Source organism: Silene latifolia, chromosome 10 (assembly GCF_048544455.1).
Source record: "Silene latifolia isolate original U9 population chromosome 10, ASM4854445v1, whole genome shotgun sequence".
Taxonomy (NCBI): Eukaryota; Viridiplantae; Streptophyta; class Magnoliopsida; order Caryophyllales; family Caryophyllaceae; genus Silene; species Silene latifolia.
The window spans coordinates 113,954,258-113,967,392 of record NC_133535.1 but is presented as its reverse complement, the minus strand read 5'-3'; positions in this window follow the sequence as shown (position 1 = coordinate 113,967,392).

Below are 13,135 nucleotides of genomic sequence, written 5' to 3'. Positions count from 1 at the left end.
AAGATAGACAGATCAGCCTCTTTGCGGTTAGACAATCAAGAGGATGAGGCTCTGATACCAATTGAAGAGTCTATCGATCTGAAATACTCAAGAGGGAGGGTGAATTGAGGATTAAAAACATAGCCCACTTTTTCGATGTAAGTATATAATTAATTTTTAAAGTTTATTGATTAAACTTTAACTAATCAACTAATTAACGAATTAAAACAAAGCGTAAATAAAACGAAACAAACGAAAGAGAAGGGAGAGACACACACGATTTTTGAAGTGGTTCAGTTTCACAAATCGAAACCTACGTCCATTATTCTCGATTAATAAATTTAGTACCTTTCTACGGATTACAAATTTACTAAGCTAACTCGTACAACTAACCCTAGTTGTAACTCAAGTGAGTACCGTTAAATACTCGAGTGACTAACTTACGCTAATAAGAAAGCACTAATAATTCTATTGAAAGTTCACGTTAATGAACGAGTAAGAAATTAATTAAGCACTATTATCTTATAACGATAACAATAAGAATGAATGCACAAGTTAATAAAATACACGACCTTTTTCGAAAAATAACAAAACAGTTTTCTTGCTTTTAAAACACGGTTTTTGCTTTTTGAAAATAAATCAAAGTTATGCTCACAGGTCTTACTTTCAAATGTAACAAAGAGTAAAGTATTTATAGTAAAAGAGGAGCAAGGGTGAGAGGATTTTTGGTCTCCTTGAAACCCTAATATGGCCAAAATAATGAGATATGTAAACAAATCATATCTTATTATTTCTATCCTTAAAATCTTAGGAAATGATAGAGAATAACTAAAAGACAATTTTATCAATTATTCTCCTATTATCTTTTCCTTAAATCTTAAGATATGATAAGATTTTTCCATAACAAAAATATCTTATCATATATAACCATATCATGCTAAATATAAAAGATATGTTAAGATAATTCTAGAGAATAAAATCTTACCAATATTTAACTTATATTATTAAGTTTGACACGAAGGTCCACACGGCTCATAGGCCTCATTTTTCGTGAAAACCCTAGCTTGTAATTAGGTTAGATTTAGGGTTTAAGAGTGTGTAGTATTAGAAACCCTAATTAGTAATATGACTCAACTCATAAGTTGATTCAACATAATTACTAATTATAAACTTAAAATAAAACCACACTTAATATGAATATAAGCTTCCTTGTAAAATAAATACTTCTACTAAAAATATTTAAAAGAATAAAACAGTTTTCTAAAAACAATTTAAAAACCATTTTTGTCGTGTCTTATATAAACTTTACATCTCAATGTTATAGTAGAAGAGCTATAACATTGAGCTCTTATATAAGTAACGTTATAGCTGTGAAGCTATAACTTTACCAATCTAAGAAGCGCATTCTTACGTTACCATTACGAGATAACCACCTACACTATTCTAATCTTCTTAGGAGATCTTCGAATGTAGGCTTCTTCATTATTCAAGCTTGATTAATCTTTAAATAAGCTTCATCTTCTCATGAATGCTTGAATAATACTTTAATAGCTTGGAATGCTTGAATAATACTTTAATAGCCTGTAATATCTTGATCCTTAATTGCGGGCTTGATTACATGATATGTTCTTGTATACTTCCATCACAGTTCTTTAAATCTTGCGATTAGTAAGTTTAATCTAAAAGGACTAAACAAGCAATTACGCGCAACGAGTATATAGAAGATAAAGCACTCTTGACATCATCAAAACATAAACATATATTTATATGGTCCAACAAAACCCCGTTGCCACGACATGGGTGACTCTCGCTTATGTCAAGTGGTCAAGAGCTCAAACCTTGGAAGAAAGGTCAAAGTTCCGTAAGGACGAGGTTGTCGACTTGAAGTATAGGGAAGTTGGAAAGGCCAACCGTGCCTTCTTTGACGATTTTGCCGATGATGTTAGCCCGGATATAGTGAGGCCACCGAAGAGGAGGAGCTCGGGTCCCAAAGAGGTGGTGGGCCGTGTATGGGCTCGACTAAGACCGAGTATAGGGTCATGCAAGAGACCGGAGGCCGTTACCATTGTAGATCCATTGAGGATCCGTTCCGAAGGGAAAGTCCATGCTAGGTGGGCAAACTAGAAGAGCAAGGGGAAGATGTACCCCGAGGGAAAAGGCAAGGGTAGAATGGAAGAATGAAGACCTCCATTACCCACTTTACTATTATGTTGTAATAGTGTTTGTGTGTTTTTATTATGTTGTACTAGCTATGTATTGTTTATTTTGTGCTAGTTTTACTATTTGAGATGTCTTAGTCGACACTCTAGCTTTGACAAGCTGCAGACTTGCTTAGCTTTATTTGTTGTCAAGTTTGTAATCCTTCTCATTATTAATTAAATAAGAGGATTGCTTGTGTTAAAAAACATTGTGAACACTTGTTTCTTCCATCCATCTTGTAAAGGCAATTCGGTTTGAATTATCCTAAATATTGCACCTGTGAAAGGGGATTTTTGTGGGAAAGGAGAAAGGCTTCTTTTTTTATTTTTGTGGAAAAGGGAATGTTTTCCCCTTCTCTTTTGTTTTGAAGTTGGTATGGGTGATTGGTTTTTTTTTTTTGTATGGGGATGGTTGTATCCTTCTTGTGTAAGAAAAGATTCCCTACGTATCCACCTGAAGAGGTAAAATCAAACCATGATCATAGTTTAAATGTTTTTTTATTTTGTTTGGGTGTTGTGGTTATATCCTTGTTGTGTAAGAAAGGACTGCCTACGTATCCGCCTAAAGAAGCGAAATCAAACCATACTCGTAGTTCAAATGTTTTGTTTATTTTGTTTTTAGTGCAAATGGATGTTGCCTTTGACAGATCAAAGGTTGTTTGAAACATGGCAAGGTGCCATAACTCAGACTCGATAAAATATGCAATTTCAAATCAGAACACTTTGAGGAATTGACTTGAAAGGGAGATTGTGGTCACTAGTTGTGAAACTAGGGTAAGGTCTGTGGTTACCAGGGTTCAAGGGTAGTATTTCTTGAGTTAGTCTAGGTTGGTCGGGTTTGTGAAATCCTCCCCGTCTTGGTCACTCAGTCTCACTGCGCCCCCCGAAAGTATTTTCTTGACCAGGTATGGAACGCCCAATTGGGTTTAAATTTCCCCCTCGGATCAACGGGTAACGGTGCTCGAACCGACTTGAGGACCAAGTCGCCTTCTTTGATGTTTCTGGGTTTGAATTTTTTTGTTGAATGCCCATTGTATACGTTGTTGCTATAGATGGACGTTGTGCAAGGCGTTGAGTCGCTGCTCGTCAAGGAGTGTGAGTTGTTTGAACCTTCGACGGGTCCATTCAGCCTCAGGAACTTGGCTTTTTAGTAGGATGCGCAGACATGGAACCTCCAACTCTACTGGTTGTACTGCCTCCATACCGTATACTAGGTAGAAGGGTGTTGCTTCTGTTGGTGTTCGAATGGAGATTCGATATCCCCAAAGTGTGAATGGGAGTTTGCTCGGCCAATCGCGGTAATTGTCTTGCATCTTTTTGATGATGGTGACAAGAGTTTTGTTTTCTGCCTCTACTGCTCCGTTGGTTTGGGGACCATAGAGGAATGATCGATGTCGTTTGATTTTGTACTTATCCAGCAAGGCTTATGTTTCCATCCGGAAGTAGGAGCCTTGGTTGCTGATGATTTCATGGGGTACCCCGTATCTGCAGATGATGTTGTCTTGGATGAACTTGGCCACTTGTTTGGCGGTCAAGACTTCATAGGACTGGGCTTCTACCCATTTGGTGAAGTAGTCGATTGCGACGAGGACAAAGCAATGCCCTTTGGTGCCTATCGGGTTGACTTTTTCGATGATATCGATGCCCCGAGTCGAGAAAGGCCAGGGTGATGTCATGGTGTATAAAAGAGATGGTGGTATATGTTGTATGTTGGCGAAGATTTGGCAATTGTGGCAATGTTTGACGTAGTTTCTGCAATCGGCTTCCATGGTGCTCCAATCGTAGCCTAACCGCATGATTTTTCGGGTTAGCATCATTGTGCTTATGCGAGGGCCGCATTCTCCGTCGTGGACCTCTGCCATGACTTTTTTGGCTTTGTGGTGATCAATGCAAAGGAGAAGGATCACCTGGGGTGTTCTTTTGTATAATTGTTCTTGGTTTATCACGAATTGTGATGGAAGTAAACGGATGACTCTTTGTCCTCTTGTATCAGAGTTAGGAGGGAATTCGTTTTTGGTTTTGTAGTTGAGGATGGCTTGGTACCAAGGTTCGACATGGCTTTCCTCGTCGTTGTTGATGGCGCAGATGTGAGCTGGCTCGCTCTTTCTCTCGACACATAAGGGCATCGATGTCATGTCGTCAGGTATGTTGACGAGCGCAACAAGTTTTATTAAGGCATCAGAAAACGTATTTTCCTCTCGCATCAAGTGGAAGTAGTCGACCCGGTCCAAGAATTCGGCCTCTTGATTGATTTTTGCTCGGTAGGGTGCTAAGCTGTCGCTTCGGATTTTCCATGATTCGGACACCTGATTGATGATGAGTGAGGAATCGCCGTGGACCCTCAACTTCTTGATGCCAAGTGTTATTGCTGCTTGTAGGCCGATGAGGCATGCTTCATATTCGGCGGCATTGTTGGTGACGGCAAAGTCTAGCTTGACTGAGATCGGAACATGTTCCCCTTTTGGCGATATTAGAAGGATTCCTACCCCGAAGCGTCTTAGGTTTGATGCACCATCGAAGTATAGGTCCCATGCGTCAGTATCGGCACAAATGATGTCTTCGTCAGGAATTGACCATGTGTCGGTCGTCGGATCCTCGTTGAAGGGAGTTTCTGCTAGGAAATCGGCGACTGTCCTTCCCTTGAAAACTTTGAGGGGTACGAATTTGAGGTCGAATTCGGATAGCATGAGTGTCCACCTAGACAGCCTCCCGTTTAGTACGGGTTTTTCGAAGATATATTTGATCGGGTCCATCTTGGAGTAGATGTGAACCGTGTAGCTGAGCATGTAATGTCGTAGCTTCTTTGTTGACCAAACCAGGGCAAGGCATGTCTTTTCCAGTTGGGTGTATCTCGTTTCGTATTCGATGAACTTTTTGGTTATGTAGTAGATGGCTCATTCTTCGTCGTCGACTGTTTGTGCTAGCATTGCTCCCATTGCTGTGTCGGTGACAGTCAGGTATAGGGATAAGGGAATTCCTTGTTGAGGTGGCATGAGGACAGGAGGTTTGGATAGTATTTCCTTTATTCTGTCGAAGGCTTTTTGACAATCGTCGTCCCAATCGGTGTGATAGGAGGCGCGAAGCTTCTTGAAGATTGGTTCACAAATCATAGTGAGCTTGGCTATGAAGCGGCTGATGTATTGGACTTGACCGAGAAATACCCGAATCTCCTTCTCGTTCTTAGGCCGAGGCATTTGTTGAAGAGCTTTGATTTTGGTAGGATCAATTTCGATGCCCCTTTTGTTGACGACGTGTCCCAGGAGTTTTTCGGAGGTGACCCCGAATGCACACTTCTGAGGACTTAGGCTCATGTTGTATTTTCGAAGGCGAGCGAAGAATTTCCAAAGGGCGCTGATGTGGTTGTCCCGCTCTTTTGATTTGACGATCATGTCGTCGACATATACCTCCACTTCCTTGTACATCATGTCATGTAGGAGAGTGGTGGCGGTTCTTTGGTAGGTTGCTCTGGCGTTGATTAGAACGAAGGGCATGACAGTGTAGCAATACTTACCCCACTTTGTAGTGAATGTAGTCTTGTGCATGTCTTCCTCAGCCATTTTGATCTAGTTGTACCCAGCATACCCGTCCATGAATGATAAAAGGGCGTGCTCGGCGGTGTTGTCCACCAGGATGTCAATATGTGGCAGAGGGAAGTTGTCTTTTGGACTTGCTTTCTTCAGGTTCTTGAAGTCGACGCAAACCCGAATTCTCCCGTCTTTCTTGGGTACGGGGACTATGTTGGCCACCCAGTCAGAGTAATCTGAAACTTTGATGAATCCGGCTTTGAACTGTTTGTCTACCTCTCCCTTGATTTTCAGGGCGCATACGGCGCAACTTTTGCTTCACGGGCTTAGCTCCGGGTTTAATGGGTATCCTGTGCTCTGCAATCTCTCTGTCAATCCCATTCATGTCTTTGTAGGACCATGCAAATATGTCCTTGTATTCGTGTAAGAGGTCGATGAACTGCTGTCTTTCTGAGGGGTCAAGGGTGGTTCATATCCTAAGTTCTTGAGGCGTGTTGTCGGTCCCTACGTTGATGGGTTCGGTCTCCTCAATGATGGGTGTCATATCCTCTTGTTTATCAAGTTCTTTGGCTAGGTGAGGTTGGTAGTCATCACTTAAGTCAAATTCCTCATATTCGTTCAGAATGGCATTGCAGTTAAATTGAGACGGGCCATAAGCAAACATAGCGTTCATTAAGTCGACTTGAGGGAAAAACTCGGATATGACAGACATCTCATGGGCAATCAGAGGTGACGCAGTAGAGGAGGTGGCCCCTGGAATAGGCTCTTGGTTCCTACCTTCCGCGGGAGTGAGGATGACCCTAGTTAACTCGGCCTTTGAGGCAGCCACGAGTTTGTGATATAACAGTGGAAAGGGGACTTTGACCGGGGCATCAGGAGCGCTAGGAGCTAAGACAGACTCAGACTCGGACTCCTTTTCATCTTCACTTTCCTCTTTGAAAATGGGGCCTTCTCTAGTTGTGATCTTGAGAATGCGGTCTTGCCGATCGGTCCACTTGACAGTTTTCCTCCACCCTTGTGTAGCTTTCTCTGGGTCAGCATCAGAGATTAAGGCAGTGGGATCGAACTAGTTATCCTTTAGAGCGATGTTGATGATGTCCTCATAGCCGAGGTGCTTGATGTTGTCTTCTCTGAAGAGGAGACTCACGGCTTGCCCGTCCAGGCACGGGGTCGATTCAGATTTGGTTGACGCAGCTTTGGTGTTATCGGGGATGAAGTAGCAGTCTTGAAAGACCTCTACACCCGGGTGTTTGACCTTAGCTACGGGGTCGTAGATTGGCTCAGGAAAGCCGTTGTAGAGCTCGGACTCTCTCGGGGACGAAGTATCCATTGAGAGTCAAATGGTAGGGACGGAGGTGAAAGGATTCCAAACCCTCTAATTAAACTCTTTTAATTATTGATCTAAATTACTCATTAATATAGATGATGATCTAGTGCATGCAAAACATAATATAAAAGAAAGTAAGAAAAAATTTCCTTATATTTGTAGAAATCGGTTTTTAGGGCACAAGTGAGGACTCCTTCCCACACTTGTTCTTGAGCTACAAATTTATAGATGATCCTCCAAAATCCCAATAGTAGAGATTCTCCTCTTGATGGCACCAAGACTACCCCTTAATTCTAATAATATATTAACTAGATATATTTATTAGAAACCTTAAAATTTAAACTAATATTATTTCATATTACTACTTTAGTAATCTAAATGAATATAAGATTTTTGAACAATGTATATTCTAAAACTTATTTTAGAGAGAATGTGAGAGAAGTGAGTATTGAATAATGTAAGAATGAATTATCTAAGAATAAGAACAATTTTTATTCTTATTGTGGGGGGTGGAAAAACCGGTGGAGGGGAGTGGCTAAGGGAGCCAATGCATGCCCTTCAACTTTTTAGAATTGTTCTTATGAAAAGAACTAGAGTGTAGTCTAGGTTTATATGTTAATCATTGTGTTTTCCACAATTAAAAACAATTTAACCATTTCACCCTAATACCCTCTAAAAAACCGGTGCCCCTTAGGTAATATGGTGTCCATTTTATTTTATTTTTGTCAATTGTCATTTTGTCATATAATGTGTGACATGTAACATGTTATTAATAATATTAATGCATATTTAACAATTAAATATCATTACATATATTAATTCAATTATATATAACAATTGACTAGTAATTCATAATCACAAGTGTATAAAATGGGTCATGTTAATATAATCTAGAACACATTGTAATTATAATTAACCGATTATTCTTAATTTAATTTAATCGGAAATTTCCCATGGTACCCTCGAACTTTGGCAGATTTCACATGGTACCCCTCCTTTTAACTTTCTTTATATGGTACCCCTGTGTTTACGTTTTTCTTTCCCAGAATACCCTTAACAAACTTTTTGTTATAAGACCGTTAGTTTACAAACACTTTACCATCCTTAATCTTCATCTTCTTGTTTTACCATCTTCAAGAAATCAAGCCTAATCTAACCCATCCCCTTTGCCACCACCACCACCACGTGCGACCCCCACAATCACCACAGCCAACGACACAATCCAATCCCACCACCACCACTGATGACGCCACTATGCTGCCCTCTCACTGGCGATGTGTCTCTCTCTCTCTTCTTCCTCTTACCTCTTACCTTTCTCACTTCAATATTAGTAGCCTCAATTCTAATTCGGTAAACAAACAAGTAATAGCTAAGCTTTCCCATTGAAGTACAACTATGGTGAACATTCTAAAATGAAATCAGGCATAATCAAGTAAGAACAAAATCTAGTGCAGACAATAAACAAGTAAGGGCACAAGAAAAATTGACAAGGAATGGCAAGAAAAGAACACCATATTCCTGAGAATACAACCCGAGTTGGGGGCCGTTAAAACTCACACTTTTAACCACCTTCTTCTAAATTCAAGATCAACCCAGATGAGTAAACACTAATCTGTTCAAAACCCGAATTCCAAAATCACAAATTCAGGTCTTTATTGATCTCTTTCTCCTACATCGATCATGATCAAGGTGTTCTTGAATTTGAGTAGAGATTAGAATCAGATTAAAATAAATAGCAGCTTTACGACGATGGATAACACGGCGTTAAATGTATGGTACTCCGATTACTGAACCGTCGACATGGTAGACGACGTCTTTGACAAGAAGTCTAGGCATATGCATCGCCGTGGTACGGTGGTTTTTTTTGCTGGTTATTGCGGTGGTGGTGGATGAGAAAGAAGAAGTGGTTGTAGTTGAAGAAGATGATGACCAAGATGAAGGAGGACGGGATAAATTGGGGGAAATTAGGATTTTCATTGGAATCCCGCCCCAACCCCTAACCCAACCGTCTCGGATGGTGGCGTCATTAGTGGTGGTGGTGGGACTGGATGGTCCGTTGGCTGTGGGGGTCGTGCGTGGTGGTAGTGGTGGTGGTGGTGGTGGTGGTAGAGCACTACTATAAATCCAGGCAACTACAACGGCCCTTTAACAACGCTTATTCACGAAAATCACCATAAGACGTAGAATGGATGGCGCGAATTTTACCAAACTTAATTACAACGGTTCTGTGTTGTTAACCGTTGTTATTGGTTTTAACAACGGTTCATACTTTCAAAACCGTTGTTAATATAAAAACTAATAACAACAGTTTACCCTGTAATACATTTTAACCGTTGTTAATAATTTGGCGCAAAATTAGTGAAAAGTAATTACAACGGTTTTGTTAGAACCCGTTGTTATTAGGTTGTAACAACGGTTGTAGACTAAATAACCGTTGTTATTAATGTTATTAAAATCTTAAGAACAACAACAGATTGCTTTATTCTGCTATACGCTACAAAACACAAACGGTTGACTTTTATTGACCCGTTGTTATTAACATATCACAACGGTTTTATTTTAAGAACCCGTTGTCAATAGTTTGTCTTAATAAAAAACTAATTTACAAACACACACAGCATACCATCACAAACACACACAACATCAGTTCAACCGTTGGTATCCTGAGTTTATTATTCTCTCTCCCCCGCTTTCTACATTCTCGTTGCCGGCCGTTGCCCAGTTTCCGACGCCCATATTCCGTTGCCTTCCTTTATCATCCTGCTCGTTCTCTTTATCATCATCATCATCATCATCAGGTATGTTCACTTTTGTGTTTCGTCATTAGGGTTTTAAGACGATCATCTTTTTTGTTTTTTATTTGTTTGTTTTTCGTCTTCTTTGTTATCTTTATCATCTCGCGTCATCTACTTCATTCCTCTTATTAGGGTTTAGGATTTTAGAAGCTCAAACTGTTGTTTTAAATTTTCATTCCTCTTTAGGGTTTTAGATAATACTCTGCATGACGTTGTTAAGTTGTTCATTTACTATTTCATTCATATTTGGGTTTTAGGATTATCATGGGTGAAAAACGGAAAAGAAGTCAAAAGAATAATAAGCCTGGGGATAATAAGCCTGGTGAGAGGGGTGCTACGAAGTGCCCTTGACCCTTGACTATAGCCGCTAAAAGAGCCGCTTAAAATAAAATGGAACTCGAAGGGTTTCCCTACTGGTCCAAATGCGGGTTTTTTATCCACTTGGATTGGATGTTGCACAAGACAGTTTGTGCCTATCCATTTAGATGAAATTAGAAATTTGAATCCATAATTGGCGGAGTTATACTTGGCTCGTATAAAGGAAGCCTTTGATATTGCCGAATGCCATGATAAGTATTTAATGCAAAAGGCATGGATTGTCTTAAGGCAGTGGAAGTGTGACGTTGCTAGGGATTGGTTGTATGTGGACAAGGCAACGGGGGAGATGCGTAAGAGCCCACCGGAAAACAGGTGTCCCACCATCAGTCAGGAACAATGGGATCTTTTCAAAGCGATTCGAACTAGTGAGAAGTTTCAGGTTAAATATCCTCGCCTTTTAATGATTTACCTATCATTTTTTTTTAATTAATGAGTTCTTTATAATCTTTTTATTATCTCATCTACTTGCGCTTTTATATAATTTGAAGGCCGTTAGCAGAAGAAATCGTGCTAACATTTCATGCAAGAAGGGGAAATGGTATGGTTCTCGAGGCGGTTACAGATTGATAGAAGACAACCTCGTAAGTAGCATGCATTCCCCTGTTTATTTGATTTTTTTAATCACACTTGGACTCGATACACATTTACATGTATAACTGTTACCATGTTAATGTGTATGTGGCAAATGGAGTGACCGACTTGGATCGGCATCTAACTTATAAAGTAGGGCACACGCCTAAAGGATCCCGGTCGCGTGACAAATATGATCAGGAAGTGTTGGCCAACATAGTAAGCATTATTTTGTTAAGACGAGTTCATTACTAACTTTATTATTTTAATCACAAATATAATTTGAAGTTTATTTAATATATTATAGGACAAGGTATTGAAGGAGGTAGACGAAGGGAAATTCACTCCCAATGGTCGTGATGACGTTCTTGCTAGAGCGATCGGCCGACCCGAACATCCAGGTCGATTGAGGGGCGTCCCGTTACAGGTTGGAGCCACGAAATATTATGGGACAACTGCCCCGAAAAAGAAGAAAAGGAAGACTAAGGCTGAGAAGGCTGACATGGTACCATTTATTCTATTATTTTCATTTAAGTTCACATGTTATTGTTTTAAACAAATTGCTGAAACATTACATTCTTGGCACGCAGGTTCAGTTATTGGCATCCGTAATACTAAAGATGAATTCAGGAGGCAAGCCTTCCGGAGAAGAATTGAAGATAATGGAGGATGTCATTAAAGGGGGTAAGGTACAACAGATTGGTCAAGAGGCCGAGAACACTACTACCTTGGCAATACATGAGAAGGAAGTATCGGTCAACGAGATTCAGAAAGATCAGGTACCTAATGCTTCTGAAGTTGTAACAAGTAAAGCCGATAAGGTAAATATATGACTTCCTTATTTTTCTTTTCTTTTTTTTTGGGTAAGATCAGGGGGTGTGTTCCCTGCCAGCTCTAATGCTATAATTTCAGACACCGTGCCATTGGTTAATTTTATTAGGTAAATGAGTCTGAAAAGGAGATGCAACTTGAGTTATCCGCCACAACTGACAATAATCAGGGGATGCAACTTGAGAAGACGGCTGATGGAAAACAGCAGCATACATCCCCTTCAAGTCAGTTCACAGTTTTCGGCAAGGTATGCATGAAGTCTTTAATTAGTTAAATTTATATGAATTCTGATACGTGCATTTTGTATAGTCTTTTTAGCCTATTTCAGCACGTATTTCCATGCATTTTTATACTGTTTATATAGTATTTTGCCCCGAATTGGCTACTTTGGTTCGTTTTGTCCATTTTGTAGAAATGAACGCGAAAGTAGTGGAATCGTACCCTTTTTCGTCCTTTTTGCATGCATTTAGAGGAGACGGGATTTTCCAGAGTGAGATACTGCATTGGGAAGCGTCATGGCAAGGTTTACGAGGCAGTCGGGCATGGACTTGAGCTGATTTGAAGACAAAGGACTCGATCGAGCAGTTTTACCACTCGATCGAGTGGTTTTCAGAGTCCCAGTTGGTCGATCGAGTAGTTTTCTACTCGATCCAGAAGTTGCTGAAAGAGAGGTTACTCGATCGAGTAACTATCTACTCGATCGAGTAGATTATGCTGAGGTTTTACTCGATCGAGTGGTTTTATTCCACTCGATCGAGTGGTTTTCGCTGTTATGGGCTTTAATTAGCCCGTGAGTTGTTTTATTTCGTAAAACTTATCTATTTTCCTATTTAAACCTACGTTAACTAGGTTATTAGGAGGGGATTATTATCTATCTTTATCTTAAGCAGTTTACACAGAGAACTTTTATTACGTTGCTTTTCCCTTTCAGTGTAACCTTGTTCTCGGATTTACTTTGCTCGGATTTTGTGTTCTTTACGCCGGATTCGCACGATTGTAATTCCTTTCTCTTCTCTTAATAATATCAATCATTTGTTTGCTTTAATTCCTTGTTTACTTCATTTATTTCCTTTGCCCTAATTTACTCTTTATGCAATTTAATTACAGTTTTAATATGTTGAATGCTGGTAATTTATCTGCTGTTAGTTTTGATAGTTTAATTAGCGATATGAGTAGCTAAACCTCTTGCATGTTGGGATTAGGGGATCTGCGGTAGGAATGTGACGATGTAGTAAATGAAATAGATGAATTAATTGTGAGATTCTGTCACCATAGCAATTTAATTGTATTTATCGACTTAGTTGAGTGCACGCTTCTGAGTCATCTCTTTAATCTGGCTAAAATTAATCCTAGATCGAAAGATTGGACTAAATAGGCCTGCTATGAACAGTAGACTACCCTGACGAGAATGAAAGTTAAGTTAGTGGTATTTTAGGATAGAAAGTGGACCGAAAGAACCTTTTCCATATTCGTCTTACATTAATTCGTCTGATTTGTTTACAGTTGAGTCACTGGACTACCGTAGTGAACCGA